This window comes from Schistocerca gregaria, chromosome 8 (assembly GCF_023897955.1).
Source record: "Schistocerca gregaria isolate iqSchGreg1 chromosome 8, iqSchGreg1.2, whole genome shotgun sequence".
In the NCBI taxonomy this organism is placed as follows: domain Eukaryota; kingdom Metazoa; phylum Arthropoda; class Insecta; order Orthoptera; family Acrididae; genus Schistocerca; species Schistocerca gregaria.
In genome coordinates, this window is record NC_064927.1 from 201,941,480 (window position 1) to 201,962,027 (window position 20,548).

Sequence of the window (20,548 nt, forward strand, 5' to 3'; positions counted from 1 at the left end):
GATACCCGCCTAGTGGTCAGCATTACCAACTTAGAGCCACTGCATACCCTAGTGATGCCAGAACATACATCATGGTCATACAGGTTATGGACGAGGAGTACCACACATTGTTTAGTGAATTCCCAGCCTCAACGAGATCTCTGGGCGCGCCACAGGAACTTTCCCATGATGCAGTCCACTACATAAAATCCACAGATGGACCTCCTGTGTCTCGCTGGTCGAAAAGATTATCTCCAGGACGACATGCCATTGCTAACGCGGAATTCGGCGTGGTCTTGCGAGATGACAACATCTAATCTTCCAGCAGCCCCTGGGTGTCCACGGTGCATTTAGTACCCAAAAAAGAAGGAACCTGATGTCCGTGTGGCGAATACAGAGCGCTCAACTCGCGAACTGTGCCTGATTGCTACCCAGTGCAGCTGTTAAAAGATTATAACCTCATGCTGCATAGAGCCACTATATTGAGTGTTATGATAGTGTGAAGATGTATATCCAGGTTCTCAAGGCAACAGAGCACATTCCAAAGACCACGATTATTACACCATTTGGGTTGTATGAGAGAAAAGTTATGACAGCCTACGTAATGTGGCACAAACCTGGCAATGGTTCACCGACACTGTCTTGCGTGGGTTAAGCGTTTGTTTTGCGTGACTGGAGGTGTGTTAATGTATTCATCATCCAAGGATCAATGTCTCTAGCTCCTGAGAGAGGCTGTTGAGCGCTTCCAAAAGTATGGCATGGTCTTAAACATGGCGAAATGTGTGATTTGGAAGCCTGAAGTTGAATTCCTGGGCCATCGAATATCTTCAGTAAATTACCACTCAATGTGAAGGATGAAGCCGTATTGCAGCTACCTAAGCCGTCTACAGTAGAGCTATCTAGGTATCTAGATACTTAGAAATGATCCATTTTTACCCGCAGCATTTACCACACATTGCAGAACAACAGGTATCATTGAAAGCAGCACTGGCTGATACCAAGGTTAAGAGCAGTTCTCCTGTGTAGTGGACCGAGGACATGAATGCGGCATTTGAAGCACCCAAAAAGAGCGTGGCACAAACAGCACAGCTTGAAGCTTTCCTAGCACTCGTAGTGGTCGCCAGTGCAACAAGAAGACCCCAAGCTGCACACCATACTGCGTGGCGACACTACGGTACTTAAGTCACTGCTAGTCGACATGACCAATGAGAACATGAAATTGTATTGTGAAGTGTCACATGCAGATCACGCCCTTTCATCCCCATTGCATTTTGTAGGCCAGTGTTCGAGACCTTACATAATCTTTGTCATCCAGAAGCCTTAGCAGTTCGTATGGCCAGGGACTGGAACAGATAGCCACGAGCAAATGAGAATTTGCCATCATTTCCAACTTCGTAAAATCACTCGATACACTCATCCCCCCCCCCCCCCATTCGAGAGCTCCCGAATGCTTCACCCACGTTTACCTTGATATGGAGCGACCAGTTCCTCTGGTGTCTGGCCAACGTTATACACTAAAGCGCCAAAGAAACTGATAAAGGCATGCACATTCAAAAACAGAGATACGTAAACAGCCAGAGTACGGCGCTGCGGCAGACAACGCCTTTATAAGGCACTAAGAGTCTGACGCAGTTGTTAGATCAGTAACTGCTGCTGTAATAGCATGATATCAAGACTTAAGTGAGTTTGAATATGGTGTTACAGACGTCGCACGAGCGATGGTACACAGCATCTCCGAGGTAGTGATGAAGTGGGGTCTTCCTGTACTATCATTTCACGACTGTAATGTGAATATCAAGAATCTGGTAAAACATCAAATCTCTGACATCGCAGCAGCCAGAAAGAGATCCTGCAAGAATGGAACCAGCAACGAATGAAGTGAACATTCAATGTGACAAGTGCAACCCTTCTGCAAATTGCTGCAGGTTTCAATGCTGGGTCATCAACAAGTGTCGCCGTGTGAACCATTCAACAAAACACCATCGATATGGGCTTTCGAAGACGAAGGTCCACTCATGTACCCTTGATTACAGCACAACAAAAAGTTTTACACTTTGCCTCAGCCCATCAACACCAACACTGGACTGTTGATGACTGGAAACATGTTGCCTGGTCGGACGAGTCTCGTTTCAGATTTTGTCAAGCACATACACATATACAGGTATGGAGACGATCAGATGAATCCATGGATCCTGCATGTCAGCAGGGTACAGCACAAGCTGGTGGAAGCTCTGTAATGATGTGGGGCGTGTCCAGTTGGAGCCATATGGGACCCCTGATACATCTAGATACGACTCTGGCAATTGACACGTACATAAGCATCCTGTCTGATCACTTGTATCCATTCATGTATATTGTGCATTCCGACGGACTTGGGCAATTCCAGCAGAACCATAAGATACCCTACACGCCACAGAGTGGCTCCAGGGACACTCTTCTGTGTTTAAACACTTCCATTGATCACCAAACTCCCCATACATGAACATTATCAGGACAATGCGACACCGCACACACTCAGAATTCTTACAGAGCGGCTATAGGGACATTTTTCTGGGTATAAACACTTTTGCTGACCACCAAACTACCCAGACAAAAACATTATTGAGCATATCTGGGATGCCTTGCAATATGCTGTTCAGAAGAGATCTCCACCCCGTCGTACTCTTAAGGATTTGTGGGCATCCCTGCAGGATCCATAGTATCAGTTCCCTCCAGCACTACTTCAAACATTTGTCAAGTCCATGCCAAGTCGTGTTGCGGCACTTCCGCATGATCGTTGGGGCTCTTCAGTGTATATTCACAATGGTTAATAAATATACATGATACCCGGAGACAGTACCTACGTACAGCATCTCTGCAGAAACCCAGGCCACTGCTCCAACATCAACCTGGCTGATGAAGTACATTTTCCACTCCATATCATTACCAACAGAAGCTGACAGTTCGAGCGAGCCTTGTTCATGCAACTGGCTAAGTTCTGCAAGTGCGTACAATCTCAAATGACCAGTCATCATCTGGCCAGGAAGGGCATGGTGGAATATTTGCATCGATATGGACGACCAACCTGAGTTCCTTTGCAAGTTATGAGAATATAAACCACATTAAACCTGCAAATGTCTCCAGACATGGTTGTCAAACAGCTTTCAAGCACAATGACCAAGACAGCCGTTCACACCTCACATTACATACAGAGTGCATCAAGCCACCATTGGACTCACCCTGTACTTGATCCCCTTTATTCTGTGCAGAGACACGTGCACGATGATCATAATAGTGAACGGAATTGTACCACCATGTCAGAGTGAAACCCACTTACATTTTCAAGGAGCACACCAGTCAGGTGCAACACTCTGACTTACAACCCCTTTACTACAAAAATTCGATGCAGAACCTTCATGCATCACCCGACATGTCACTTCCCTGCTTGGTTCAGAGCAGACGTTCCAGGCTCCGCTTTCGTCAAGGGTACTCCTGTAGTGACTGCTACACACACGGACTGCTGCGGTCAACCGTGTTAGCTCTGTTCGTGCCATCCAGAGATGGAGTTGTGGCAAGAGTTGAGTGACTGTATGGTGAAAAATGAATGGCGTCAACCACCGAAATTTGTGACCACAGCTTGAAGCTCTGTGTTACTGTTTATTAACTAGTCCTTCGAGTTGTAACTCTTTGACTTTATGATTACTGTGTTCTCTGCTTGCTGGATATCGACAAGTCGCTTATAGCAAATGATTCTTTCCGTTCTGTTATTTCAAGTTAATAAAACTGTTCAAGCTTCTTCTCAGCATGTGACTGAGCACTTATTAAGTTTGTGTTGCACAACACGATCTAATATTCCCCTCACTTTTGACAATAAGTGTAGTTGTGGTGCTGAGTCAAATACTATTCGGAAATTAAGGAATACTGAATCCGTCTTGGTCCATGGCTTTCAGGAAGTCATGTACGAAAACTGTGAGTTAGGTTTCACATGGCTGATGTTTCAGAAATCCATGCTGTTGACATGGAGGAGGTCATTTGGTTCGAGATATCTTGTTACAGTCGAGCCCAAAATACACTCCTGGAAACTGAAATAAGAACACCATGAATTCATTGTCCCAGGAAGGGGAAACTTTATTGACACATTCCTGGTGTCAGATACATCACATGATCACACTAACAGAACCACAGGCACATAGACACAGGCAACAGAGCATGCACAATGTCGGCACTAGTACAGTGTATATCCACCTTTCGCAGCAATGCAGGCTGCTATTCTCCCATGGAGACGATCGCAGAGATGCCGGATGTAGTCCTGTGGAACGGTTTGCCATGCCATTTCCACCTGGCGCCTCAGTTGGACCAGCGTTCGTGCTGGACGTGCAGACCGCGTGAGACGCCGCTTCATCCAGTCCCAAACATGCTCAATGGGGGACAGATCCGGAGATCTTGCTGGCCAGGGTAGTTGACTTACACCTTCTAGAGCACGTTGGGTGGCACGGGATACATGCGGACGTGCATTGTCCTGTTGGAACAGCAAGTTCCCTTGCCGGTCTAGGAATGGTAGAACGATGGGTTCGATGACGGTTTGGATGTACCGTGCACTATTCAGTGTCCCCTCGACGATCACCAGAGGTGTACGGCCAGTGTAGGAGATCGCTCCCCACACCATGATGCCGGGTGTTGGCCCTGTGTGCCTCGGTCGTATGCAGTCCTGATTGTGGCGCTCACCTACACGGCGCCAAACACGCATACGACCATCGTTGGCACCAAGGCAGAAGCGACTCTCATCGCTGAAGACGACACGTCTCCATTCGTCCCTCCATTCACGTCTGTCGCGACACCACTGGAGGTGGGCTACACGATGTTGGGGCGTGAGCGGAAGACGGCCTAACGGTGTGCGGGACCGTAGCCCAGCTTCATGGAGACGGTTGCGAATGGTCCTCGCCGATACCCCAGGAGCAACAGTGTCCCTAATTTGCTGGGAAGTGGCGGTGCGGTCCCCTACGGCACTGCGTAGGATCCTACGGTCTCGGCGTGCATCCGTGCGTCGCTGCGGTCCGGTCCCAGGTCAACGGGCACGTGCACCTTCCGCCGACCACTGGCGACAACATCGATGTACTGTGGAGACCTCACGCCCCACGTGTTGAGCAATTCGGCGGTACGTCCACCCGGCCTCCCGCATGTCCACTATACACCCTCGCTCAAAGTCCGTCAACTGCACATACGGTTCACGTCCACGCTGTCGCGGCATGCTACCAGTGTTAAAGACTGCGATGGAGCTCCGTATGCGACGGCAAACTGGCTGACACTGACGGCGGCGGTGCACAAATGCTGCGCAGCTAGCGCCATTCGACGGCCAACACCGCGGTTCCTGGTGTGTCCGCTGTGCCGTGCGTGTGATCATTGCTTGTACAGCCCTCTCGCAGTGTCCGGAGCAAGTATGGTGGGTCTGACACACCGGTGTCAATGTGTTCTTTTTTCCATTTCCAGGAGTGTATATTCAAAAATTCTGGTTTTGTAGATGACTTCTGCTACCTTGCTTGAAGGTAGATGTGACCTGAACTTTCTTCCAACTATAGGGCACCGTTTCTTGCTTGTAGAATCTATTACATATTATGATTAAAAGAGGGGCTCAGTCGCAAGTTCAGTATAGAATATGATACCACATTTAACCACAGATTGTACGTCACGATGTAGAATAGCAGTTGTGATAATGACATAACATTGTTTAGGTTTAATGATGAAATTGATATCAGACACAAGTCACATTCAGACAGAAGTAGCAATAATAATCAAGATTCAACTCTCATGCAATCAGCAACTGATGCATGGGAAGTTGACTTACTAGTGACTATTACTATCAGCACAGGTTTAGCTGTGTATGCTGTGTCATTCAATCTGTTTCAAAGCATGTGTGACTGAATGATAGTTACAATTTAACTAGTCAGTAGCTGTAGGAATTTAGCAGCACTCAACCCCGGCACCAAGAGTATTAAGGCTCAGAGAAGACTTTACATAATACTAGAAAAATGGAACCATTAGTTACATGTTTCTTGTAGATGAAGATGCACTATAGAAATAGATTCACTAAGTGAAACAGATGCAAAGATCGACTTTACCTTACGATGATGCTACTTTTCTCTAAATGATGTGATTACTCTGGTCGATCGGTTGAGGACAGACGTTATCTCACGTGAGTAGAAAGTAGAATGGATGAATTTGATGATAGTTGAATACTATGCACAGCAACCTCAATAAAAAACATTCATGTGCAGTGAAGAGTGCATAGAACCTTATGTAGTGGAGTTAAGATGATTGACAAAAGAACAATTTGCTGAGATTTTATACTTATTACCTAACTGTAATAAAGTATTAAAACAGAAACCAGGTGTAATCTTTGGATGTCAATGTGATGACAATGATCTGTTGATAGTGACTAAGACATGATTTGATCATCTACATGTAATTCATGAGGTTTTACATAAGTTTTTCACAGGCTTATATCATTGCCAACCTCATGAAATCTAAATTTGGCCATCAGCAATTCAAGTTTCTTGATTACTTCACAATGTCTAATGTCTCATGGAACACTACCTGACAAGCCTAAGTTATCTGTGTTGGTTAATTTATTTGCCCCTCATACAAAAGAACAATTCAAGGGATTTATTGGTCTCTCATCTAATATTTACGATTTATGCCAGATCAATTGCTTAATTGCGACCCTCTTTTGAAACTAATGAGGAGAAATGTTCAGTGGCATTTAGCTAGTGACTGCCAATGGGATTTTGATTATATTAAACAGGCATTAATAAATTTAAAACTGCTCTACTATCACATTCTGATGATCAGTTTTTGTCTGATGTCAAATGTATCATGAATTGGACTTGGTTCTTGTTTATTTCAAATAAGAGAAACAAATGAGAAACATACATTCTGTACCATTGCGTTCCCAAGTAGAGTCCTGTTTCAGTCCAAAAGAGCATGTTCGATCACTGAGCTGTCATAGTATGAACATCCTGTCAGTTTCATTACTGTTTGGCATGGACTCATAACAAGGGTATATTGTGATCATCAGGATCTTAGTTTCTTAAAGACGTATAAACTTTTGTATGCCTGATTTGATATATGGTCTTTAGCTCTTCAAGAGTGCAACTTCATGATATCCCACTTAAAATGGAAAGACTAGTTAGTAGCAGATACCTTGTCTAGACTGCTTGCAGGTCTGCAACAAACACATGAAGTAAATGATCAACTGACTGATCAAGAGTTTTAATGGTGAAAGATGAAACCCTGTGGATATACTACTTATACTCACACACTAATACGACCAGGTTACAGAGTCCTGGTCCTAGGTGGAATGTAATAAGACAACAAATAAAACAAGGAACCAATCACAAATTTTCAGCCCATTAAACTGTTCTGCTCTACTGCAACAATACACAAATGAACAATAGGAGTCTTTACACCTGGACGGATTGTGAAGATAATCAAATATGGTACGCCCACTAACACTGAGTCACCTTGGTATCATGAAATGTACAAACAAAATAGCCACAGATTGCTACTTTCCTAACATATGCAGTATGGAGAAGAATTTACTAAAATCTTGTGCCATTTGTCAGAAGGCTAAACCTTTAAATCGTTGCTACAAATGTGAATTACACTCAGTTTTACCCATTAAGCCATTAGAGCTCGGCACAACTGATGTCTGTGGGCCTTGCTCAAGGCACAGTTATGAATTAAATATTTGGCAGCATTTTATAATTTATTTTCAAAATATTTTAAACTGTATGCTATGAAGATTGCTATCAGTCCCACCAGAATTCGAAAGCTAATATATGACTGGTTTCTAACAGTGAGGAAACTATTTCCCATTATGTCAGACAATACCTCAAACTTTACGTACTATTGCTGCCGAAACTGCTTAGCAAACCATCAATTCAGAAAATTTTCGTTTCGAAATACCATCCAGAAGCAAACCCCATCATAAGCATCATTACAAAGGCAAACACTACTTTGACTTTCTTACCAACTGAAACAAACACGTAGCCTCCATTTTACCACTTGCCTATCCTCTTGGCACTATTTAGTTTTTACCGAAATCGAAAAGAGCTGATGCCTACACTTTATGTAAATATACTCATAAACTAACAGTGGAAAAATGCCTCCATCAGAGCACAAAAATGGCGAATAAATTCCTTTTTAAAAGACTCTGACAAAAAGCGAGCAGCCAGCCCTCACTGCTACTGTCTATGTATGTCTCTCTCCCAGTGTCTCCTTTCTCCCATTGATTAAGAATATGTATCACTGCCAGTGTCTCTTCTCCACTTACACTGTCACCTTTTGTCTTTCCCAGTGCCAGTGTCTCCATGATACATATGCAGCTTAAAGATTCTGGGAATCCAACTTACTTTTCCCTTATATCCAGACATTTAAAATTTTGGTCCAAAATGGACCCTCCCTTGTATCTATGTGGATGGATGGATGGATTGTTTGGGAGAAGAGACCAAACAGTGAGGTCATCCATCTCATCGGATTATTTAAGGATGTGGAAGGAAGACGGCTGTGCCAATTGGGGTGGCCGAGCAGTTCTAGGCGCTAAAGTGTGTGATGTCCTTAGGTTAGTTAGGTTTAAGTAGTTCTAAGTTCTAGGGGCCTGATGACCTCAGAAGTTAAGTCCCATAGTGCTCAGAGCCATTTGATTTTTTGAAATCGGCCATCCCCTTTTTAAAGGAACCATCCTGGCATTTGCCTGGAGCAATTCAGGGAAATCACGGAAAACCTAAATGAGGATGGCCGGACGCAGGATTGAACCATCGTCCTCCCGAATGCGAGTCCAGTGTGCTAACCACTGTGCCACCTCGCTCAGTATATGTATGTGCTGAAGTTTTCCCTCCTATGTATTTTATATTTTCACTGTCTCCTCTCTCTTTTGCTTTTATCTCCATCCACTCTCTCTTTCTATTGCCACTGCCTCTCACTGACCATCAATACCTTCTCTCTCTCTGATTCCCACTGCTACTGTCTTCATTCATCTCTCTTTCTCTTACACTACCACTTTTTCATGCCCACCATAACTATCTCCTCTCTCTTTTTGTCCCACTGGTACTGTCTCATCTCTTCCACCATCAGTGTTTCTCTGTTACTCTCCTTCAGCACGAAAAAGCGCGAGTATGTTAGTATGGCAAAATTTTGTTGAGGGAGATGGAATGAGAATTGCGGCAGCTGGTTCCTCACTTATACGTCGGAGTCGTTCATAGAGGAACATATTCGCCTTTTTTATGATCTGATGGGAGCTGTTTCCCTTCTTTTCCCCATCACAGCAGGGTGTACTGCTAGCATAAAAAGAATTCTAATGGCCAGTAAGGGTTCGAGAGTTAATTTATATACCACGACACATTTATGTACTTAAACACGCACAAACAACGAATAAGAATGCATTATATAAGTGTAACATAAAATCGTTTACTTTTTATTTTTTATGCATACTTTGCGAATCAAGTTTTTGTATGAAACTTCCTGGCAGATTAAAACTGTGTGTGGATTGAAACTCGAACTCAAGGCCTTTGCCTTTTGTGGGCAAGTGTTCTTCCATCTGAGCTACCCATACACAACTCATGAGCCATCCTCATAGATTCAGTTCAGCCAGTATCTCGTCTCCTACCTTCCAAACTTCAAGTTTTTGTACGTCTATCCTTTTGATAGGAGTTCTTGGGGACGACAGCCATTTACTATTGTAAAAAAAAAAATTAAACACCTACAGCCGTTCTTGTGACTTTATTTATTTTGTTGCAACCAATTTTGGCGCATCAACGCGCCACCTTCAGGTTATAGTTGATGCTGAAAGGGTTGAAACTATCCCTATATATACCGTATCAGTGGCCAGCATAACTGGTTCCGCAGACTTTCTGAAAACTTTTATGTCAGAACTCCAACCATCAACTACCAACTGACTGTTCTGTCCCACTGATGTCAAGTGTATATCGATCTTCATTTAGCCAGAATCCAAAACTTGTTACAAACAGATAATTTAAAACAAAAAAACGTAAACACATATGTTCACAGAAAGTATCTGTTCATAAACGTACAAAATATATTAGCATCAAATTAGATTTGAGTAACAAGATCTTCCAATTAAAATTTTAAAGGCTCGCTTTTGGGTTAATCTGCAACTTTAATGTAAAATATTGTACAATATTGTACAATAATGTACAATATTGCACAATACACTCCCTAACCCAGAAGAAGGTACAGATCTGTTGGAGGCCCTGACACAAGTAGAATTGTGGATCTCAACAAAACAAAAAAAGAAGAGGGAAATAAGAGTACGACCTTTCGTGTGGTATGTGTATAATTTCTTTTTCTTCTCGACATCTCCTCCGAGTTACTGCAAGGTCCACTTGTTAGCATATTAGCTTCAATTTTGCACAATTGTTATCGTCTTGAGGAGTAGCTCCAATAATGAACATGCCATTTAGTCTTAAATCCTACCAGAAATTCCTACAGTAAAATAAGTAATGATAAAATCATAATAATAGTAATTACAAATACACAGCATCTTGAATCTGTCAAATATGTTTTTATGAGTGTTAAGGTCTTAAATTATATCCTCAGTTTATGTGCATAGCGCGTTTAGAATTAACAAACCATTTTTAAATCCATTTCATTTGTTTATTTATTAGTCAATAGACAGCTTTTAAGTTGCATATGACATAGACAGCAGTTACATACATAATATCCTCTTAAATAAAGGCTGTATTGGCAAATATATAATTTTCTAGCAATTTATTGATATACAAAAATCAATTTTCAACTAAACATATGTTAGATGCACTATATTTAGTCATATTATTCTAATTGCTCAAACACATTGTTAGATATAATGGGGAGACAAGATATTTGTTTAAAATTAAATTACTACATCACTTACTATTTAAAAGTTTATCGAGAATGCAGAAAGATTTTCCTTCCAGTCATGATTCTATTGACTTTCTGTACTTCCCAATTTTTAACTGCTTCATTCCACTAACTAATTTTTTAATAAAGGTCTTCCTACATACAATAAGATACTCTTTTGTTTGTGCATTCCAGGGAATATTAAAGAGTTCCTATTTCTGGCCCTACAAGAGTGAATGTTTGATCTTATATTATGTTCATTTCAATTGATCTTAATGTGGGACAGGATGTAAGACACATACGGACTCAGAATAGTCAGTAGCTTCTTTCCACTGAAATACATTTTGCAGTGAGTGTTGACTCTCAAATGGCAATTGCAGTCGATTTTCTCTTTCTTAAAAAAGAAAATCTCTTCTGGCTTCAACAGAATTGCGTATGTATGGAAGTAGGACCTGTTGTACACCAATGCAAGTTTCTAATTTTCTGATGAGATACAACACATGGGATAATTTGTTGCATAGTAATGGTGCCAAAGTACCTACCCAGTAATTTGACAGCCTTTACCATGACATTAATTATTTTTGTCTTTTATGAGGTTCATTTCAATCTGAATACTGCTCTTGTTTAATGTTAATTCATTTGTCTGAAACCAGAATGATGACTTATTCATCATATGTTCATACAATTTCTGCATAATATTTGTGTCATTGGGGAAAGTGATAAATGTATTATCGTCAACATACAGTACTGCTTTGAAAGGCAGTAAGCTAAGCAGAGAATTCACACCTATAATGAACAAAAACGATCTGAGCACAGATCCCTTAGGTATACCTAATCTGATATGTAAAGTCGGTACACAAGGTGTCAATGGACTGTCACATCACATCACCATCACATTCATAATGGATATTAAGTCACTCTCGTTAAATAAACAAATGTAAATGTCGTTTGTCTATGGCCTCCCATCAGGTAGACCTTTCACCAGGTGCAAGTCCACCACATGAGCCCAGAATCAACGATGAAAGTGTAGTAGTAGTAGTAGTAGTAGTTTTATTCATCCGTAGATCTCTTTTTACAAGGATATAGGACATGTCAAAGTATTTACAAGCTTAGATCAATTTACAATAAGCTAATTCGTATACACATATATTTACAGACTTCTAGTTAGAGACAATCATTAGATTTTACTCCTGGTATACAATAATTTATTTACAAATAACTCATTAAATAATGTAATGCCACACTATTCACTCATATTTCACTATCAGTCACTGCACACACTATACACACATTGTTTCATAACACTTCACTCACTACATACACACACACACACACACACACACACACACACACACACACACACACACACACACACACACACAGGTGATCCTTGGGCCATTTTCTGTACTGCAAGTTCCCATTTGCTATCCTGAAAAACTGAGTCAGCACCCCTTCATAATGAGTGAGATGTTGAGCTCAGAAAGAGGAAGAGGTGTTAGTATTGTGCTATGCATAGCTTGAGGGGAGAGTGTCTCTAGAAAGGAAAAAAGAAGAAAAATAATAAAGTGAAGGTGTTATGTGGAATATTGGATGTTTTATAATCATCATTATTATTATTATTTGTTTGTATAACATTTTCTTATCAAACCCCTACTCTGCTTTATCTAAGTAATCCTTCAATGTATAAAATGTATTGCATAACAGGTACTTTTTAGCTGCCTTCTTAAATAAGTGTATTTTTGAAATTTCTTTAATCTCTTTTGGTAATTTATTGTACAGTTTTATTCCTTGGTAGAAAATGCTGTTTTGAGTTTTATGTTTATTTTTTCTTGGTAAATGTAAGTTGAGTCTATCTCTTGTTCCATGGTCATGGACAGAGCTGTTTGTGCAGTAATTGCCAATGTTACTTTTGATGTGTACAACTGACTGGTAAATGTGTTCACATGGAGCAGTTAGAATTCCCAGTTTTTTGAACAGATCTTTACAATGAGCTCGACTACTATTTCTGGTTATTATTCTTATGACTCTTTTCTGGAGTTTGAAAATTGTGTTCATATTTTGTGGATTTGTTCCCCAAAAAAGAATGCCATAGCTAAGAATTGAGTGTACATATGAATAATATGTAACTAAAAGACACTGCATGTTACACACAGATGATAGAATTCTAAGGGCATAACATGCTGATGACATTCTGTTTGCAAGTACCTTTGTGTGTTCGCACCACTTCAGCTGAGAGTCAATATTCATTCCTAGAAATTTTGCATTTGTTACACAGTCTATAGAGGTGCCATCTACATTTAATTTAACATTGTCATTTTTCCTCTTCAAACTGAAGTTCATGGCATTAGTTTTCTTTATGTTTAATGTCAATTTGTTGCTTATTGACCAATCGTAAACTTCCTTGAGAGTTTCATTTGCTTTCTCGGTAAGGAGTTCTCTTGTTCTCTCAGTGACTATAATATTGCTGTCATCAGCGAAGAGAATTTTCTCACCATGAGTAACACTACTGGGAAAGTCATTGATGTATATCAGGAATAGTATTGGTCCTAATATGCTACCTTGTGGAACCCCTATATTAATATGTTTTGGTTCTGATAAGTATTTTACTAAATGTTTAGATCTATTTGAAGTATGTGTTATCTCTACTCTTTGTACCCTATCTGTTAGGTATGATCGAAACCAGTCATTAGCTACCCCTCTTATTCCTAATGCTTCTAATTTATTTAATAGAATCTTGTGGTCGACTGTATCAAAAGCCTTAGAAAGATCCAAAAATATGCCTGTGACACACTCATCTTTATCAAGAGCATTAAGTACAACTTTTGTGAATTCTACTATGGCTGACTCCGTATTTTTGCCACTACGAAAACCAAACTGTGATTTGCTTAAAAGATTGTATTTATTCAGATAATTCATTAATCTGTCTTTCATAATTGCTTCTATTATTTTTGAGAATGCTGACAGCAGGGAAATGTGCCGGTAATTTTCTATGTCTTCTGCATTACCTTTCTTAAGCAAAGGTACAACTCTTGCCTGTTTTAGCTGCTCTGGAAATGTCCCTGATGTGAAGGATTCATTTATTATATTTGTTAATGGGCCTTGTATAATCCCTATGCATTGTTTCAGTACACACATTGGTACATCATCTAAGCCTTCTGACTTTTTATTTTTTAGCTTTTGAACAGTTTTATTGACTTCATTCTCTGTGGTTGGAAGTAACATCATTGTATCTAGTGCAACAATTTTTGCAGGTGCTATATTTGTTTTGGGGAATTTTTGCTGTAACTTCTCTGCAATACTTGAAAAATGCTCGTTTACATAGTTTGCTAAGTGTTGTGGATCATTTATTACCTTATCCCCCTCCCTTAGCAGTATGTTATTCTGCGTTTGTTTGCCTCTCCCCGTTTCCTTTTTTATAACATCCCAGACTGCTTTGCTTTTATTCTCTGCATTATATATTATTTTGTCATTAAATGACTTTTTTGCAGCAATCAGCACCTTCCTATAAATCTTTTTGTATCTATGATAGAAATTTAAGAATTCTGGATCATTGTGAATCTTTTTCATGGAACTGAGGTGTTTAAGTGTTTGGGAGGACTTCTTAATACCTGCTGTTATCCATCTGTTTTTGTGAGATGTTGATACAGTCATGCATACATTTGGAAATGCTGTTTCAAAGTTCAATTTAAACAATGTGGAGAATTTGGAGAATTTCATATTCACATTGGTTTCCTTATACACTTCATCCCAGCTTTGTTTTTCTAGTTCTTTTGAAAAATCTTTTATTTTGATTTCTGATAGATGTCGTTTATAGGCTTGTAGTTTAGGGAATGATTCGATGCCTGATTTTACTGTTGTTATTTGACAGAGATGGTCTGATAGTCCGAGATCTTTTACAGCTACATCACATTTTTCCCTGTCTATATTTGTGGCCACATGGTCAATTACTGATGCAGTCATTGTAGTAACCCTTGTTGCACTATTGACCAATAGGGACATGCCAAAACTTTGAAGGATATTTATGAAGGTGCTGCTGGATTCATTTATGATATTAGTGTTGATGTTTATGTCCCCACACAGAATTATGTTGACCTTTGTACTTGAGACTTTATCTAGAACTTCTGTTAATTTATTGAAAAAAGTGTCTACACTACCACTGGGAGATCTATACACACACAAAATGATTAATTTCTTGGTGATATCGAGCCCTGATAATTCAATAGCTGATATTTCCATGTGTTTGTCTTCACTTACTGTACTGAGGTCATGTCTAGATTTGAACTGTGTTCCTTTTCTGATATAAATGCATGATCCTCCACCCCTTAAAGTAGTTCTGCAGTAAGAGTTTGCCCTTTCATACAATGATAATACTACATGTTGGATTTCTGTGTCTCTACACCAGTGCTCAGTAATACAAACTACTGTGCAGTTCAAAGATTGGAGCTCAACTTCTAATGCTTGTATTTTATTTTTTATTGATTGCATGTTTTGATGGAGGATTGTTAAGTCTGTGAAATGCCCCATGTTACTCTTTCCGATGGTTTGTTTTTCTTTGTGACATCTGGTATGTGTGATTTTTGAAGTGTTATAATCTGTCTTGTGAGTGATTGTTTCAGTATTTTTTGAACTGCTAGAGATACTCTTTAGGCAGGGGAACCTGTTGTCTGAATTTATCCTAAAAAAGACCTACTTTTCCTACCTATGACAACAGGTATTTGACCATGTGTGGCCCGAGATCCACCCCCTATACTTTCATGAATCAGCTGTACCAATCTTCCCTTCCCAGTCCTGTTTAGGTGTAGGCCATGCCTAGTGAAACCCCATGAGTTTATGAGATGCCATCTGTGATGCAGAAAGGGAGAGTACAGTATTGAAATGAAGAAGAAAGAATGATAAAGATTATTAATAGCAAAAGCATATTTCTTAAGTACATTTTTGTCAGATTTGCGTGGGATAGTGATGAAAAGTGGAAAAACATTTCAAATCATCGACATTTAGTGGCTACCGAAAATATATACATAGAAACACATCAACTATTTTTCAAGGGAATAAATACATCCTGTTTACTTAGTGTGTTATATATTTTTGCTTCATAAATAATGACATCGTAAACAACTGCATTTTTCTCCTTTAATAAAGCTGACTTTTTCACTTAATACATGGTTATGCTTTGAAAACTGCATCTTCAGGTTCTTATTTGTACAGAGAGGAAGTGCTAGCTCCGTTCTGTTATTGTAAAACGAAAATTATTTTTCTCTTTCAGATGTCTGACCTCGCTTATGGAAGAACACTCAACAGAGAAAATCTCCAAGTTGATAGGGAACGTTTGGAAATTGTCAATAAAACAAAGTGAAAGAAAAAAAATAAAAATCAAGAAGGAACAAAACCATGTAATTCCCTACTCTAACATGACTAAGGGTGATAAAAGTAGGTTAACTATCGATACAGATAAGGACACTGTTAAGACTTTCTTCTTGAGAAACCTTGATGGTGATGTGACGTGATGTGATGGTCCATTGACAGTTTGTGTGAATCCCGCCATTGGAAATGCATTATGGAATGTTTTGACATGATGTTATATGATGGCAAGTGTGAGTTGGCCTTTAGACAGCACAATTTGTGCTTGGTCAATTACCCATTTTGTTTCCCATTGAACAAGTAATATTTTAATAGCACCAGTCTTCTGTCTGTTAATTCAAGGTATTTAATTTATTTACAAGAATGTTATGTGAGCTGTTTAGGGCCTTTCTTAGATCAAAGAAAGTGGAATGTATATGTTGGTTTGTTTCGTTCACTGTAAGATTCATAATGCAGTATCCTGCATCGATTATGTGGTGGCCTGTAATTGCTATTATTAAATGGCTTTCATAGCATGACTATAATTGTATTTTTTGTTTATACAAATAAGACATATACCACTTAAGTATGCTTCCTTTTCTGTTTTTCCTTTATGCATATTGCACTAAAGTAAGGGTAGTTAACATACTAATGAAGATTTTAGCTCAAGGGATAATGGAAATGTTAACATAGAGAAAACAGATGCCCCACTCCTACATAATATACATGAAAATAGATTCATCATAGAAATCATTTGTGAAAATGAATCACACAAATAAAGTGTTATTGACAGGGAATGAGGTGACATTTGAAAATCAACTTTGAATGAATGAAACTAATTTTGTATTCATTTTGAGCTGTGTTTCTTCCTCTATGTAAAAGTCAATTTCATGAACACATGAAGTAATGCTAGCTTGTATTAAGTCGCAAGTAACACTGAGATACTTGACAACATGAGGCGATTTTATTACCACTATTATGAGCTTGCCACATTTCTAAATGAGCAATTTTTAAGTTTTTATATGAACTGGTGACTGCTAGATACAATATCCTGGAGGCACACAGGAAAGTAAGAAAGTGTTTCACCAGCTCTGTTTTGTATTAGTTCTCACAGTTAGTCAGGGTTCTGAGAAGTCACTGGCACAGCAAATACAAAGTAATGTACAAAACTTCATAATTAAACTTATTACTGTTGAGCAGAACCAGGGTCATTCAGTGCTTGCACCAGTAAAAGCTTTATTGTGTTCGTATTTATTATCAGTATGCTAAAATTGAACCACCTGTAAAATGTTACATTCCTTCAGTAAAATGAATCTTTAAGTTACAATGGTTCTGAAATATGTTGTATTATTTCAAATGGTATCATGTTAATATTTATGGAACATTCCATAAGAATGTGGAGAAACACAGATGTATTAATATGATATTTTGTTATTTTAATACTATTCAGGGCTTAAAGGCAATGTTTGAAGCCTGGTATAGATTTCCTGCCACAAAGTTTAATAATACTAACCTCTTTTATTATTATTATTACTATTATTATTTACATTGTTGAAGACAATGCTTATTTTTGGGCCACAACTGTAACTACTCATGTACACAAGCAAATGATTTGAGACCTATACTGTCGAACAGTTGGATGTAGAATGAGAGCAATTTCCGCCATCGATAGTTCTTGAAGCTCCTGGATGATGGTGGAGAAGGTGCATGAGATAGGTTAAACAGATTGTAGATGTTGTGACTGCCATACATGCTAACAAGGCAATAAGCCAGTAGAGTATTTCCACAAGCCATTTGACTGGCCAGTATGTTGGTAGGGCAGGGGGGAGGGGGTTGTATGTGTAAGTTTTGGTTGGTTCCTAGAACTGGCACATCTCTCAAACAATACTTTATGAAGAGAATGTTCATATACTATTTATGAAGTTCATAGTACACTGAGTACCTTTTGGAGTTATTGGCAATACAGAAGTAGTCCAGTAGAATAACAATGAGCAATGGCTTGCCGTGTAGTGCTCTAGTCCATAGCAAAACCAGTAAACAAAAGCAGAAGCTATTATTAGTTTATATAGAGATCCTAATTTTCTTGCTTTGTTACATGTTTCTCCTTGGAAGTGAGCAGTAGCTGTTGATACATTTGTGTGGTGTAGTGCTTTTCAGATCTCTAATAGGTATGTGTATTTGGAAGTTCCTAGTATAGCGTCAGCTGCCTTTATAGTTTAGTTTCACGCTCTCAGAGCACACAGCTGCCTATCGGAATTTAAATTAGTGACTGTTGCAAGTAGTCAGCAGTCTTCCAATCACTGAAAAGTGAGGGACTGTCTGGAGCAGTGAATCGGCAGTACCTGGACTATGTCAAGTGACTACTCAGATCAGTGGCGTGTATCGTGTTATATAGTTGAGTGCAGGTGAAAAAGAATAGAGACTGCGTCTGTTGTGTACGATTGCTGGTAGAAGTGGTCATTTTCCGACAACTGTTGGGATTTGCGTCAGCTACAGTCAGCAGCCTTTGGGATGCTGTCCTGGCTAATAGTGGTATTGAGACACTTGTGGCAAATTAAGCAACACATCTGATGCCTACGACGTCGCTTAGGATACCCAATGTGCCGAAGCATTCCAAATCCTCTGGTCTGCCCAGTTGACATTCATCAAAGGGTAAATAGTGAACAGCGGCAGGCTAGAGGATCTCTGGGTGGAACGCTAAAGTGTGTACTGACTGCAAGATATTTCAGTTATGCTGTAAAAGCAAATTCAAACCCTTTTTAATATCTGAGAGTATGTATAAGCCCACCCAGGACACCCCCATCTGATCTGAGTCGGTTGGATATCCCTTGCAAGCTAGCATCCCAAAGATGTTCAGGCGGTTTCTCTTTGTCGAAATGTCTTGGCTCTAAGTTGTCTAAGAGGTGAACCACTCATGTCACATTACACGCCCTAAATTAGACACTTATGAACCTTTAGTTAAATGGTCTGGCTTATGCCAAGTTTGTGAAATACAAAGTTAACATAACATATAATAACAGTAATAATAATATTGGGAAATAAATTAACGATACATAAATGATTTAGGACACATAGTTGGTTAGAATACTGTTTATTCAGAAAGCAAACTAATAGCGAAAGTGGTCGTATTAAGATTTACAGTTACACTCGAGCGCATATCCATTTGACACAGTTCGATCATTCACAATTTCATCGCGAAACACAATACTCCACCTCGATATTTACACAAAAAGTCAGAGTTCACTCCAGGCATGCGGCTGCTCACCACTCAGAAACTATGTATCATGATACCACACAGTTCGAAATTTTCTACGCCGTTTCACTTACTAGCTGCTTAAAGACCGACTGTCCGCTTTCGTGTCTCAACCCGAACTGTACCCTTTGGTGTCTCCAGCAGAACTTTACTCTTCAGTGTCTAGACTAGAACTGCCTTCTGCTCGTCTCCGACCGCGTTTCCCGCGCGCCGAACATCTTCGCTCAAATGACCAGCTCAGTTCCCTTTCCTTAAGCCATCCATCTGACTGGCTACAGCTTATTCTACATTACTTTACATTTCAACTTATTTAAATGATCAAAGCCTGACCACTTTCATGTTCTAAATGTGTTGTTGTTGTTGTTGTCTTCAGTCCTGAGGCCAGTTTGATGCAGCTCTTCTACTGTATTTCTTTCCGCCATTCCTGTCAATTGTTCCCTTATGCTCTCTCTGAAACTCTGTACAACCTCTGGTTCTTTCAGATTATCCAGTTCCCATCTCCTTCGATTCCCACCTTTTTGCAGTTTCTGCAGTTTTAATGTACAGTTCATAACCAACAGATTGTGGTCAGAGTCAACATGTGCCCCTGGAAATGTCTTACAATTTAAAACCTGGTTCCTAATCTCTGTCTTACCATTATATGATCTATCTGATACCTTCCATTGTCTCCAGGCTTCTTCCACGTATACAACTGCTTTCATGATTCTTGAATCAAGTGTTAGCTACGATTAAGTTAAGCTAAACGGCGTTGCTGTGCTGGTACTGCGAACTGCCGAAAGCAAGGGGAAACTACAGCTGTAATTTTTCCTGAGGGCATGCAGCTTTACTGTATGGTTAAATGATGATGGCGTCCTCTTGGGTAAAATATTCCAGAGGTGAAATAATCCTCCATTCGGATCTCCAGGTGGGGACTACTCAGGAGGACGTCATTATCAGGAGAAAGAAAACTGGCGTCTATGGATCGGAGAGTGGAATGTCAGATCCCTTAATCTGGCAGGTAGATTAGAAAATTTAAAAAGGGAAATGGATAGGTTAATGTTAGATATAGTGGGAACTAGTGAAGTTCGGAGGCAGGAGGAACAAGACTTCTGGTCAGGAGAATACAGG